This window comes from Giraffa tippelskirchi, chromosome 11, assembly GCF_054371585.1.
Source record: "Giraffa tippelskirchi isolate mGirTip1 chromosome 11, T2T-mGirTip1v1.2.pri, whole genome shotgun sequence".
Taxonomy (NCBI): Eukaryota; Metazoa; Chordata; class Mammalia; order Artiodactyla; family Giraffidae; genus Giraffa; species Giraffa tippelskirchi.
In genome coordinates, this window is record NC_137285.1 from 69228150 (window position 1) to 69241176 (window position 13027).

Here is a 13027-nt window from a genome sequence, read left to right on the forward strand (position 1 = left end):
GTGGACTTCCTTGATGTTTCGTACGCTGGATCAGAGACGGATATAGTGAGATATCATGAAGTAATTCCCTGTTTTTCTCTTTATAATTTCCGCGACATGATCCTTCTAGTTAGTAAGAAACATTTGTGTTGCCTTGAAGAGAATTAGATGATTATCATAATAATGGAAAGGGAAAGTAGTAGGTTTATGCTTGGCCCTTTTATATTTAAAATATACCTTTTTGGCTAGAGTGTGAGGCACAGGAGATCTAGATCCTGCAATCGAGGAATGAATCTGTGCCCTTTGCAATGGAAGCAAACTGTCTTTCTTAATCCCTGGAACCCTAAGGAAGTTCCTCAAAAGAGACGGTTTGCGACTAGGTCAGAAATGATAGTCTTCAAAGGCAATCCCTTTAACGTCAAAGGAACAAAATTTACTGACTGAAGAGAAGCCTCTGGGTAATACGAATGAGGAGTCTCTGACCTATGAGCAGCCCATCAATACTCCTATTGCCGGCAATAGGAGTAAAGAGGACATCCCATGACACAGAAGGACCTGTCCCAGGAGAGAAGCCCAGGTTCATTCTGCCCGAGAGGAGAAGGCGGGCCGAGCGATGGTCTGGGAAGGGTTTAGAGACTCAGGGTGCGGGCACATGGCTACGCTTGCTGATGAGGGGTCAGATTCCCGATGAGATGAGACGACACGGCTCGCCAGCATGGTGGGGCCGTCAAGAACCCCCTCGAATCTTGCAGACCCTCTGCGACCAATGAGAGAGAGCCAGGCACCACTGCTCAGGGGCACAGCTTCTGCTCTGCTCTTGGCAGGTCCCGGTCACCTGCCACCTTCCTGTCTCCAGCAGAGGTAAAGTGAGGCCCAAATGCCGCCTGAGGATCTTTGAGCTCAGAACGGAAACTCTCTTTTTTCCGGTGGCCTGGAGTGTCATAAGCAATCCGAAGGTGAGCGGAATTAAATGCAAGTAGTCAGAATAATGGTGAGAACAAAAGGAAACGGCAAGTCACTGTTAACAATCTATTTTGGACGTAAAGTTTTGTGAAGAGAGAGACGGAACCTAGCTTCAGAAGGGGAGGGAGGTCCCGCAAGGTCGAATGAGGCCCACTGGTGGCTGGGGACTCATCTGGAGGAACTTCTCTGAAGAAGGGCCTGGGATCCATCTGAAAGCGGGAGTGGGAACCCAGGCCCGGGAGTGAGCGTCCAGAGCTGGAATGAGAGCTCCTGGGAGACTGACTCGAGCGCGGCTGGTTTCCGGGGCACCCACCTCCCCTTCTCCTCAGCTGATGCCCGCAGGCTGGGTCACGGCCCTTGAGGGAGAAGCCTTGGCAGAAGGTCTCCCCGCGGAGGGAGCCCATGGGTGTCTCAGTCTGTCAGTGGCAGTTGCTCGTTTTCTCGGGCTGCCAGCCCATCTGAGCTGTTTCTGTTGGAGGGGAAATCTGCCTGAAGTTACGCCTGAGGCCTGAGCTCTCTTATTATCAAATTAGGCGAATATCCGATACATAATGTGAATACCTGGCCTACTGCCATGGAATTTCTAAATATCCGTGTGCCGAAAGCTAACTCCGTCCCCACGTGTGCAAGCTAATTCAGGGGAACTCGCTCGTGTCTGACCCGTGTGGTAGTAGCGGTGAGAGCAGGAGTGGATCGGGAGCGAAAGGACCAGGTGGAATTTCTCGATTCAAATCCATGAATCTCTGAGGACTTCGTGAGCACGTTACACTTTAAGTGTCATTCCTGGCCTGAGAGGGAGCACGAACAGGACTTTTCTGACGGCTTCACGGAGACGTGAGACAGGAGTCGAGATCCACAGTATGCAGCGAGCGGTATCTTTGCTTATAGGCAGATCCAGAAAAAGCTATCAGCTCACTGTTGGTTCTTTCAAAGCACGTAGTAGCTGTGTGGTTGCCCGATAATGTGAGTGCCGTCCACCTAGACTGTACACGCACCTCACGCACCGAGTATCTGTCGGCCTTGTAGATGAGGAGGTGGCTGAGGGGCGTTTGCGCAAGTGACTGGGTTTGAATCTAGACAGCACCCTTTGCTGTGGGCTTGGTGAAGTGCAGGTCCTCAGTACACAGGATTCTCATCCTTCCTGGCCTGTTTCTGGCTCCTCTTCACCATCTGGGTTCCACAAGCCTCATCTTTAGCAGCACCGGTGTGCTCTTACCACAAACCTCCGAACAGCACGTTCTTTCAAGGTGCCTCCTCGTCCTTCACCGCTGGTGCTGGGCTCAGACCGTCCCCTGCCCCACGGCCCTTTCCCGGGCCTTTCCTTTTCACTCTCCCGTGGCTAGAGCTCTGACCCATCCTCCAAGCGCGAGGCCTCTTCTCACTATTTCGCATTCCAGGCAAGCCTGCTTATTCTGGGAGTTATTCCCCCTTGATACTTTCTGTCTATAACCAGGACCAGGACCAAGCACACAAGTCTCTTTCCACGCAACCCCTTCTTGACGCTCAGCTCTGCCGGGCGTGTTGGTGCTGACTCTCGTACGGATGGTGAGTCGACAGGTGACCGGTGACGGGTGAGCTTTTCATGAACCACGTGAAAAGTATGGTTGGCAAGCCTCTGACACAGATTCCCCCATGGGAAAACATCGTCACCTCCTGAGACAGTCCTGGGAACAAAGTCAACGAACAGAGGATTCAGTGCTTCCGGACAAATCGAGTGCTTGTGGCAGACACAACCTGCCCCAGAGCATCCAAGGTCAAGTGTGAGGAAAGGCCTAGGAGTAGCGGGACCGGGGACTGAACAAGTCGGCTCTGCTCCTCTCCCGGCTGCAGTCCAAAGAAACGCCAAACAGGATGCCTCTTTGTTGCCATCGAGTGTCCAATTCTAAACTTTTGTTAACAATGTATACAATGTTAAGGCGCGGGAGAGCCGGCTTTACTGAAACTTGTGGATCGTGCACTTCTTATCCCTGCTACTGTTTGATACAATTAGAGTTTAAGAGCACCCTGTTTTCCAGGAAAGATACTATATAACGCAAAGGTGCGATTTCTAGTGCCACCTTAATTTCCCCAGTCTCTGGGTACGAGAGCTGAACCAAATGTTGTCTAGTATATTTTCAGGGACATGACAAGCTATTCAGATCCTTCCCGATAGATGTTCTGAAAAAGAACTACTAGCTGCAAGAACTAAATCTCAATTTCAACTCCGGTAGAGGAGAAGCTGCGCTGCTGGCAACAGTTAAGATAAACACTGTATCTTCCCAAGAATAGACTGGGTACCCCCAGCATTTACCTTGAGGCTGCAGCGAGGAAGACTAAGTCTGCCACTGAACTAGGTCCGTTTCTTTGACTTGAACCTTTATACGTGATTCCTGATATCTTCAGTTTCCGTGTGCTGCCTGTAGCCCGAGACGTACAGGGCGCACCCCTCGTCAAGGCTCAGATTTCAAGAGTCTAATACATTTCCATTCAGATACAGATAGCAATCTGCAGAAGAGAGAATAACACGTATCTCGTTGGAGCGTCACAGGAATATCATGACATGACACGTGTGGCCCCGCGCGCCCCCAACCACAAGCCCAGATCTCCCGTCTCCCCTCCGAAACCTCCCCCTCCTCCCCCCCATACCCAGCCACCGAGGGGGGCCCGGGGAGGGATGGCGGTCTCAGCCCCGGTTCCGAGAGGTCACTCGTGGAGCCGCCCTAGCTAGGCCGAGACGCCAGATGTGGCTGCCCTGCTGCTTCACGTCCATCTCCGTGAGCCATGCCCCAAAGGCACGTGAAATCATTGAGAGCAAATAGCGCCCCCAGAAAACGCAAAATGATCCTCCTGAACCCCACACGGCCGCCATCTTGGTGGATCCACGTTAGAGGTCGTTGGTAGGTATCCCCACTTGATGCCTGAATAGTACTCACACGGACTCGATTTCTTTTCGCTTTTCCTGGGTGCCCTAGCCAGAGAGATCACGTGGGCCGGAGAGCAAACACAGAACAGAACAGAGCCCCGAACCACAGCCAAGTCGAGGGCGTGCGGAACCGCAGGAACTCACAGAGCCTGTGAGGGGACCCAGATGGGGAAGAAGCGTCCGTGCTCACGTATCTCTGGGGAGGTTGGAAGGGGCGCCCGCCAGCGAGGCAGGTGCCGCGCGAGTGGCCGGAGACGTTTCTCCGTGGGATCTCTCGGGGTGTCGCAGGGTGCCGGGTGCAGGGGCACCCTGGGAGGCCCGGTCCACCGAAAAGCCCGAGAAGTCTTCATGTGGGGCAGGCACGGAATGGTTTCTTGCAGGGCCGGGCGAGGAGAATTCGGGGGCCCATACCTCCAAGCCCCACACGTCTCGAGAGGGCTCCACGTGGCATTCTGAAAGGCCGGGCGACGGAGGGAAGGGGTTCGTGGCTGCGGACAACGCCTGGCTGGAGGAATTCTTTGTCTTTGGCGACGGTTCACCCCGCAGGTCAGGTCATGCGGTTCCTCGACACCTTCCACGGGGCGGATGTTCACAGGAGGAGTGGGGACGGGACGGCGGACTCGCAGGCCACCCTCCTGTCCCCACTGCTCCCCTCCAGAACTGGAGCTCGAATCTAGATGGGCCTCTGACCGCACACATCGCTGGGTTTACGTCGTGCCGGCTTCACCTTCGAGTCTCACAAACTGGCACTCTTGCTGCTTCTAGGAGTGTCCTAGAGAAGAAGACACCGGGTTCCGTACGAGATCAGCTTCTTGGACGCGGCCCTCTGGAGCCCGTGGCTTTGGCTTCAGGGGAAGCACGCTGCCTACGGTATAGCCTGGCCCGGAAGCTCATCCGAGGATTCCTCAGGAGTTCGCGGGCCCCGAGGATTCTGTTTCCGAAAAGCGTTTTCTGGAACCGGGCGACTTGGGGGAACGTGTCACTGGTCTGGAAAATGGAAGGCCGCTGTCAGAGGGTTCAGTGACCTTTACGCTCCCTCCTTTCACTTGAAAGGTGTCTTCTTTTTTCTCCCCACCCCGCCCCCCAACCCCCCGCAACACACACACACCCGACAGCTTGCCTGACCGTTGTTGCTGGGGAGATGAACTCTCAGGAGACGGGAGGCCAAGTCTCTTTCACACCCCGGGGAAGACGATGGGAACGGGTCCCCAGCCGTGCGATGTTTCCGTGTCTCGGCACGGCCGACAGCCTCCTCCTCGTTCTGGGTGCTCCCGTTTCCTCCACCCCCCACCCCCCACCCCATCCCATCCCATCCCATCCCATCCCACCCCATCCCATCCCATCCCAAACTAAGGGTTTAGTTTAATGCCAAACTTCTACAAAGAAATAAGCAAATTTTTGTGCAATGTCCAGTGATCTCTTTCTAGGTTGATAGACTGATCAATGCCGTGGTTAATTCCCACAGTAAGTGGATGCCACCCTGTAAATCTTCTTGGCTCATTGCCTGCCACACCCGCTCCATTGCTGGTTAGGAGTAATGTTGTAAAACATGAAAGAGAACACAAAATGGACTGATGACTCTGAGAGAAGAATTGTAATTGGAGGACATTTCAGGACTGGCTCTGATATTGCATCCCGGAAAAAGTAAAACTCATACAGAGAGTAGAAAAGTGGTTACTAGGGCTATGGGGAGAGGTTGGTAAAAGGGAACAAATATTCAGCTATAAGATGAATAGAGTCTGAGGATCTCACGTAAAACACGGCAATCTTTTTGACATGTTTTGTATAAATGAAATCTTATATGAAGATAAAAATCTAAGTAGGAAAGATGGAGGGAAGAAAAAAAAAAAGAAGGTGAAATATGTGAGGTGATATGAATTAACTGGATGAGGAATCCTTTCACATCGTAAACACATGAAATCACCACAGTTATATTTCAATTTCTTGCAATGTTGTATCTCAATTATACCTCAAAAAAGTTGAAATTTTAAAAAAGATATTACAAGATCTATGAAAAACCGTGAGGACTGTGTCTGGCTTGATAACATTGAGAACGTAGAACTCAGGCGATCCAAAACGTCCCCCTGACTAATAGAGTGTTTGTGTCATCGGTTACTCAATTCCGAATTATCATAGGTTCCAGAATTGTTGGTTGGATGCAAGATTTCAAAGCAGCCACATGCTGGAAAACTTAGTTTTAATGAGTTTAGTTCTATTCTCTCAAAGCGGAGAGCTCTATTTAAAGATGATATTTCACGTGGACTTCCTTGATGTTTCGTACGCTGGATCAGAGACGGATATAGTGAGATATCATGAAGTAATTCCCTGTTTTTCTCTTTATAATTTCCGCGACATGATCCTTCTAGTTAGTAAGAAACATTTGTGTTGCCTTGAAGAGAATTAGATGATTATCATAATAATGGAAAGGGAAAGTAGTAGGTTTATGCTTGGCCCTTTTATATTTAAAATATACCTTTTTGGCTAGAGTGTGAGGCACAGGAGATCTAGATCCTGCAATCGAGGAATGAATCTGTGCCCTTTGCAATGGAAGCAAACTGTCTTTCTTAATCCCTGGAACCCTAAGGAAGTTCCTCAAAAGAGACGGTTTGCGACTAGGTCAGAAATGATAGTCTTCAAAGGCAATCCCTTTAACGTCAAAGGAACAAAATTTACTGACTGAAGAGAAGCCTCTGGGTAATACGAATGAGGAGTCTCTGACCTATGAGCAGCCCATCAATACTCCTATTGCCGGCAATAGGAGTAAAGAGGACATCCCATGACACAGAAGGACCTGTCCCAGGAGAGAAGCCCAGGTTCATTCTGCCCGAGAGGAGAAGGCGGGCCGAGCGATGGTCTGGGAAGGGTTTAGAGACTCAGGGTGCGGGCACATGGCTACGCTTGCTGATGAGGGGTCAGATTCCCGATGAGATGAGACGACACGGCTCGCCAGCATGGTGGGGCCGTCAAGAACCCCCTCGAATCTTGCAGACCCTCTGCGACCAATGAGAGAGAGCCAGGCACCACTGCTCAGGGGCACAGCTTCTGCTCTGCTCTTGGCAGGTCCCGGTCACCTGCCACCTTCCTGTCTCCAGCAGAGGTAAAGTGAGGCCCAAATGCCGCCTGAGGATCTTTGAGCTCAGAACGGAAACTCTCTTTTTTCCGGTGGCCTGGAGTGTCATAAGCAATCCGAAGGTGAGCGGAATTAAATGCAAGTAGTCAGAATAATGGTGAGAACAAAAGGAAACGGCAAGTCACTGTTAACAATCTATTTTGGACGTAAAGTTTTGTGAAGAGAGAGACGGAACCTAGCTTCAGAAGGGGAGGGAGGTCCCGCAAGGTCGAATGAGGCCCACTGGTGGCTGGGGACTCATCTGGAGGAACTTCTCTGAAGAAGGGCCTGGGATCCATCTGAAAGCGGGAGTGGGAACCCAGGCCCGGGAGTGAGCGTCCAGAGCTGGAATGAGAGCTCCTGGGAGACTGACTCGAGCGCGGCTGGTTTCCGGGGCACCCACCTCCCCTTCTCCTCAGCTGATGCCCGCAGGCTGGGTCACGGCCCTTGAGGGAGAAGCCTTGGCAGAAGGTCTCCCCGCGGAGGGAGCCCATGGGTGTCTCAGTCTGTCAGTGGCAGTTGCTCGTTTTCTCGGGCTGCCAGCCCATCTGAGCTGTTTCTGTTGGAGGGGAAATCTGCCTGAAGTTACGCCTGAGGCCTGAGCTCTCTTATTATCAAATTAGGCGAATATCCGATACATAATGTGAATACCTGGCCTACTGCCATGGAATTTCTAAATATCCGTGTGCCGAAAGCTAACTCCGTCCCCACGTGTGCAAGCTAATTCAGGGGAACTCGCTCGTGTCTGACCCGTGTGGTAGTAGCGGTGAGAGCAGGAGTGGATCGGGAGCGAAAGGACCAGGTGGAATTTCTCGATTCAAATCCATGAATCTCTGAGGACTTCGTGAGCACGTTACACTTTAAGTGTCATTCCTGGCCTGAGAGGGAGCACGAACAGGACTTTTCTGACGGCTTCACGGAGACGTGAGACAGGAGTCGAGATCCACAGTATGCAGCGAGCGGTATCTTTGCTTATAGGCAGATCCAGAAAAAGCTATCAGCTCACTGTTGGTTCTTTCAAAGCACGTAGTAGCTGTGTGGTTGCCCGATAATGTGAGTGCCGTCCACCTAGACTGTACACGCACCTCACGCACCGAGTATCTGTCGGCCTTGTAGATGAGGAGGTGGCTGAGGGGCGTTTGCGCAAGTGACTGGGTTTGAATCTAGACAGCACCCTTTGCTGTGGGCTTGGTGAAGTGCAGGTCCTCAGTACACAGGATTCTCATCCTTCCTGGCCTGTTTCTGGCTCCTCTTCACCATCTGGGTTCCACAAGCCTCATCTTTAGCAGCACCGGTGTGCTCTTACCACAAACCTCCGAACAGCACGTTCTTTCAAGGTGCCTCCTCGTCCTTCACCGCTGGTGCTGGGCTCAGACCGTCCCCTGCCCCACGGCCCTTTCCCGGGCCTTTCCTTTTCACTCTCCCGTGGCTAGAGCTCTGACCCATCCTCCAAGCGCGAGGCCTCTTCTCACTATTTCGCATTCCAGGCAAGCCTGCTTATTCTGGGAGTTATTCCCCCTTGATACTTTCTGTCTATAACCAGGACCAGGACCAAGCACACAAGTCTCTTTCCACGCAACCCCTTCTTGACGCTCAGCTCTGCCGGGCGTGTTGGTGCTGACTCTCGTACGGATGGTGAGTCGACAGGTGACCGGTGACGGGTGAGCTTTTCATGAACCACGTGAAAAGTATGGTTGGCAAGCCTCTGACACAGATTCCCCCATGGGAAAACATCGTCACCTCCTGAGACAGTCCTGGGAACAAAGTCAACGAACAGAGGATTCAGTGCTTCCGGACAAATCGAGTGCTTGTGGCAGACACAACCTGCCCCAGAGCATCCAAGGTCAAGTGTGAGGAAAGGCCTAGGAGTAGCGGGACCGGGGACTGAACAAGTCGGCTCTGCTCCTCTCCCGGCTGCAGTCCAAAGAAACGCCAAACAGGATGCCTCTTTGTTGCCATCGAGTGTCCAATTCTAAACTTTTGTTAACAATGTATACAATGTTAAGGCGCGGGAGAGCCGGCTTTACTGAAACTTGTGGATCGTGCACTTCTTATCCCTGCTACTGTTTGATACAATTAGAGTTTAAGAGCACCCTGTTTTCCAGGAAAGATACTATATAACGCAAAGGTGCGATTTCTAGTGCCACCTTAATTTCCCCAGTCTCTGGGTACGAGAGCTGAACCAAATGTTGTCTAGTATATTTTCAGGGACATGACAAGCTATTCAGATCCTTCCCGATAGATGTTCTGAAAAAGAACTACTAGCTGCAAGAACTAAATCTCAATTTCAACTCCGGTAGAGGAGAAGCTGCGCTGCTGGCAACAGTTAAGATAAACACTGTATCTTCCCAAGAATAGACTGGGTACCCCCAGCATTTACCTTGAGGCTGCAGCGAGGAAGACTAAGTCTGCCACTGAACTAGGTCCGTTTCTTTGACTTGAACCTTTATACGTGATTCCTGATATCTTCAGTTTCCGTGTGCTGCCTGTAGCCCGAGACGTACAGGGCGCACCCCTCGTCAAGGCTCAGATTTCAAGAGTCTAATACATTTCCATTCAGATACAGATAGCAATCTGCAGAAGAGAGAATAACACGTATCTCGTTGGAGCGTCACAGGAATATCATGACATGACACGTGTGGCCCCGCGCGCCCCCAACCACAAGCCCAGATCTCCCGTCTCCCCTCCGAAACCTCCCCCTCCTCCCCCCCATACCCAGCCACCGAGGGGGGCCCGGGGAGGGATGGCGGTCTCAGCCCCGGTTCCGAGAGGTCACTCGTGGAGCCGCCCTAGCTAGGCCGAGACGCCAGATGTGGCTGCCCTGCTGCTTCACGTCCATCTCCGTGAGCCATGCCCCAAAGGCACGTGAAATCATTGAGAGCAAATAGCGCCCCCAGAAAACGCAAAATGATCCTCCTGAACCCCACACGGCCGCCATCTTGGTGGATCCACGTTAGAGGTCGTTGGTAGGTATCCCCACTTGATGCCTGAATAGTACTCACACGGACTCGATTTCTTTTCGCTTTTCCTGGGTGCCCTAGCCAGAGAGATCACGTGGGCCGGAGAGCAAACACAGAACAGAACAGAGCCCCGAACCACAGCCAAGTCGAGGGCGTGCGGAACCGCAGGAACTCACAGAGCCTGTGAGGGGACCCAGATGGGGAAGAAGCGTCCGTGCTCACGTATCTCTGGGGAGGTTGGAAGGGGCGCCCGCCAGCGAGGCAGGTGCCGCGCGAGTGGCCGGAGACGTTTCTCCGTGGGATCTCTCGGGGTGTCGCAGGGTGCCGGGTGCAGGGGCACCCTGGGAGGCCCGGTCCACCGAAAAGCCCGAGAAGTCTTCATGTGGGGCAGGCACGGAATGGTTTCTTGCAGGGCCGGGCGAGGAGAATTCGGGGGCCCATACCTCCAAGCCCCACACGTCTCGAGAGGGCTCCACGTGGCATTCTGAAAGGCCGGGCGACGGAGGGAAGGGGTTCGTGGCTGCGGACAACGCCTGGCTGGAGGAATTCTTTGTCTTTGGCGACGGTTCACCCCGCAGGTCAGGTCATGCGGTTCCTCGACACCTTCCACGGGGCGGATGTTCACAGGAGGAGTGGGGACGGGACGGCGGACTCGCAGGCCACCCTCCTGTCCCCACTGCTCCCCTCCAGAACTGGAGCTCGAATCTAGATGGGCCTCTGACCGCACACATCGCTGGGTTTACGTCGTGCCGGCTTCACCTTCGAGTCTCACAAACTGGCACTCTTGCTGCTTCTAGGAGTGTCCTAGAGAAGAAGACACCGGGTTCCGTACGAGATCAGCTTCTTGGACGCGGCCCTCTGGAGCCCGTGGCTTTGGCTTCAGGGGAAGCACGCTGCCTACGGTATAGCCTGGCCCGGAAGCTCATCCGAGGATTCCTCAGGAGTTCGCGGGCCCCGAGGATTCTGTTTCCGAAAAGCGTTTTCTGGAACCGGGCGACTTGGGGGAACGTGTCACTGGTCTGGAAAATGGAAGGCCGCTGTCAGAGGGTTCAGTGACCTTTACGCTCCCTCCTTTCACTTGAAAGGTGTCTTCTTTTTTCTCCCCACCCCGCCCCCCAACCCCCCGCAACACACACACACCCGACAGCTTGCCTGACCGTTGTTGCTGGGGAGATGAACTCTCAGGAGACGGGAGGCCAAGTCTCTTTCACACCCCGGGGAAGACGATGGGAACGGGTCCCCAGCCGTGCGATGTTTCCGTGTCTCGGCACGGCCGACAGCCTCCTCCTCGTTCTGGGTGCTCCCGTTTCCTCCACCCCCCACCCCCCACCCCATCCCATCCCATCCCATCCCATCCCACCCCATCCCATCCCATCCCAAACTAAGGGTTTAGTTTAATGCCAAACTTCTACAAAGAAATAAGCAAATTTTTGTGCAATGTCCAGTGATCTCTTTCTAGGTTGATAGACTGATCAATGCCGTGGTTAATTCCCACAGTAAGTGGATGCCACCCTGTAAATCTTCTTGGCTCATTGCCTGCCACACCCGCTCCATTGCTGGTTAGGAGTAATGTTGTAAAACATGAAAGAGAACACAAAATGGACTGATGACTCTGAGAGAAGAATTGTAATTGGAGGACATTTCAGGACTGGCTCTGATATTGCATCCCGGAAAAAGTAAAACTCATACAGAGAGTAGAAAAGTGGTTACTAGGGCTATGGGGAGAGGTTGGTAAAAGGGAACAAATATTCAGCTATAAGATGAATAGAGTCTGAGGATCTCACGTAAAACACGGCAATCTTTTTGACATGTTTTGTATAAATGAAATCTTATATGAAGATAAAAATCTAAGTAGGAAAGATGGAGGGAAGAAAAAAAAAAGAAGGTGAAATATGTGAGGTGATATGAATTAACTGGATGAGGAATCCTTTCACATCGTAAACACATGAAATCACCACAGTTATATTTCAATTTCTTGCAATGTTGTATCTCAATTATACCTCAAAAAAGTTGAAATTTTAAAAAAGATATTACAAGATCTATGAAAAACCGTGAGGACTGTGTCTGGCTTGATAACATTGAGAACGTAGAACTCAGGCGATCCAAAACGTCCCCCTGACTAATAGAGTGTTTGTGTCATCGGTTACTCAATTCCGAATTATCATAGGTTCCAGAATTGTTGGTTGGATGCAAGATTTCAAAGCAGCCACATGCTGGAAAACTTAGTTTTAATGAGTTTAGTTCTATTCTCTCAAAGCGGAGAGCTCTATTTAAAGATGATATTTCACGTGGACTTCCTTGATGTTTCGTACGCTGGATCAGAGACGGATATAGTGAGATATCATGAAGTAATTCCCTGTTTTTCTCTTTATAATTTCCGCGACATGATCCTTCTAGTTAGTAAGAAACATTTGTGTTGCCTTGAAGAGAATTAGATGATTATCATAATAATGGAAAGGGAAAGTAGTAGGTTTATGCTTGGCCCTTTTATATTTAAAATATACCTTTTTGGCTAGAGTGTGAGGCACAGGAGATCTAGATCCTGCAATCGAGGAATGAATCTGTGCCCTTTGCAATGGAAGCAAACTGTCTTTCTTAATCCCTGGAACCCTAAGGAAGTTCCTCAAAAGAGACGGTTTGCGACTAGGTCAGAAATGATAGTCTTCAAAGGCAATCCCTTTAACGTCAAAGGAACAAAATTTACTGACTGAAGAGAAGCCTCTGGGTAATACGAATGAGGAGTCTCTGACCTATGAGCAGCCCATCAATACTCCTATTGCCGGCAATAGGAGTAAAGAGGACATCCCATGACACAGAAGGACCTGTCCCAGGAGAGAAGCCCAGGTTCATTCTGCCCGAGAGGAGAAGGCGGGCCGAGCGATGGTCTGGGAAGGGTTTAGAGACTCAGGGTGCGGGCACATGGCTACGCTTGCTGATGAGGGGTCAGATTCCCGATGAGATGAGACGACACGGCTCGCCAGCATGGTGGGGCCGTCAAGAACCCCCTCGAATCTTGCAGACCCTCTGCGACCAATGAGAGAGAGCCAGGCACCACTGCTCAGGGGCACAGCTTCTGCTCTGCTCTTGGCAGGTCCCGGTCACCTGCCACCTTCC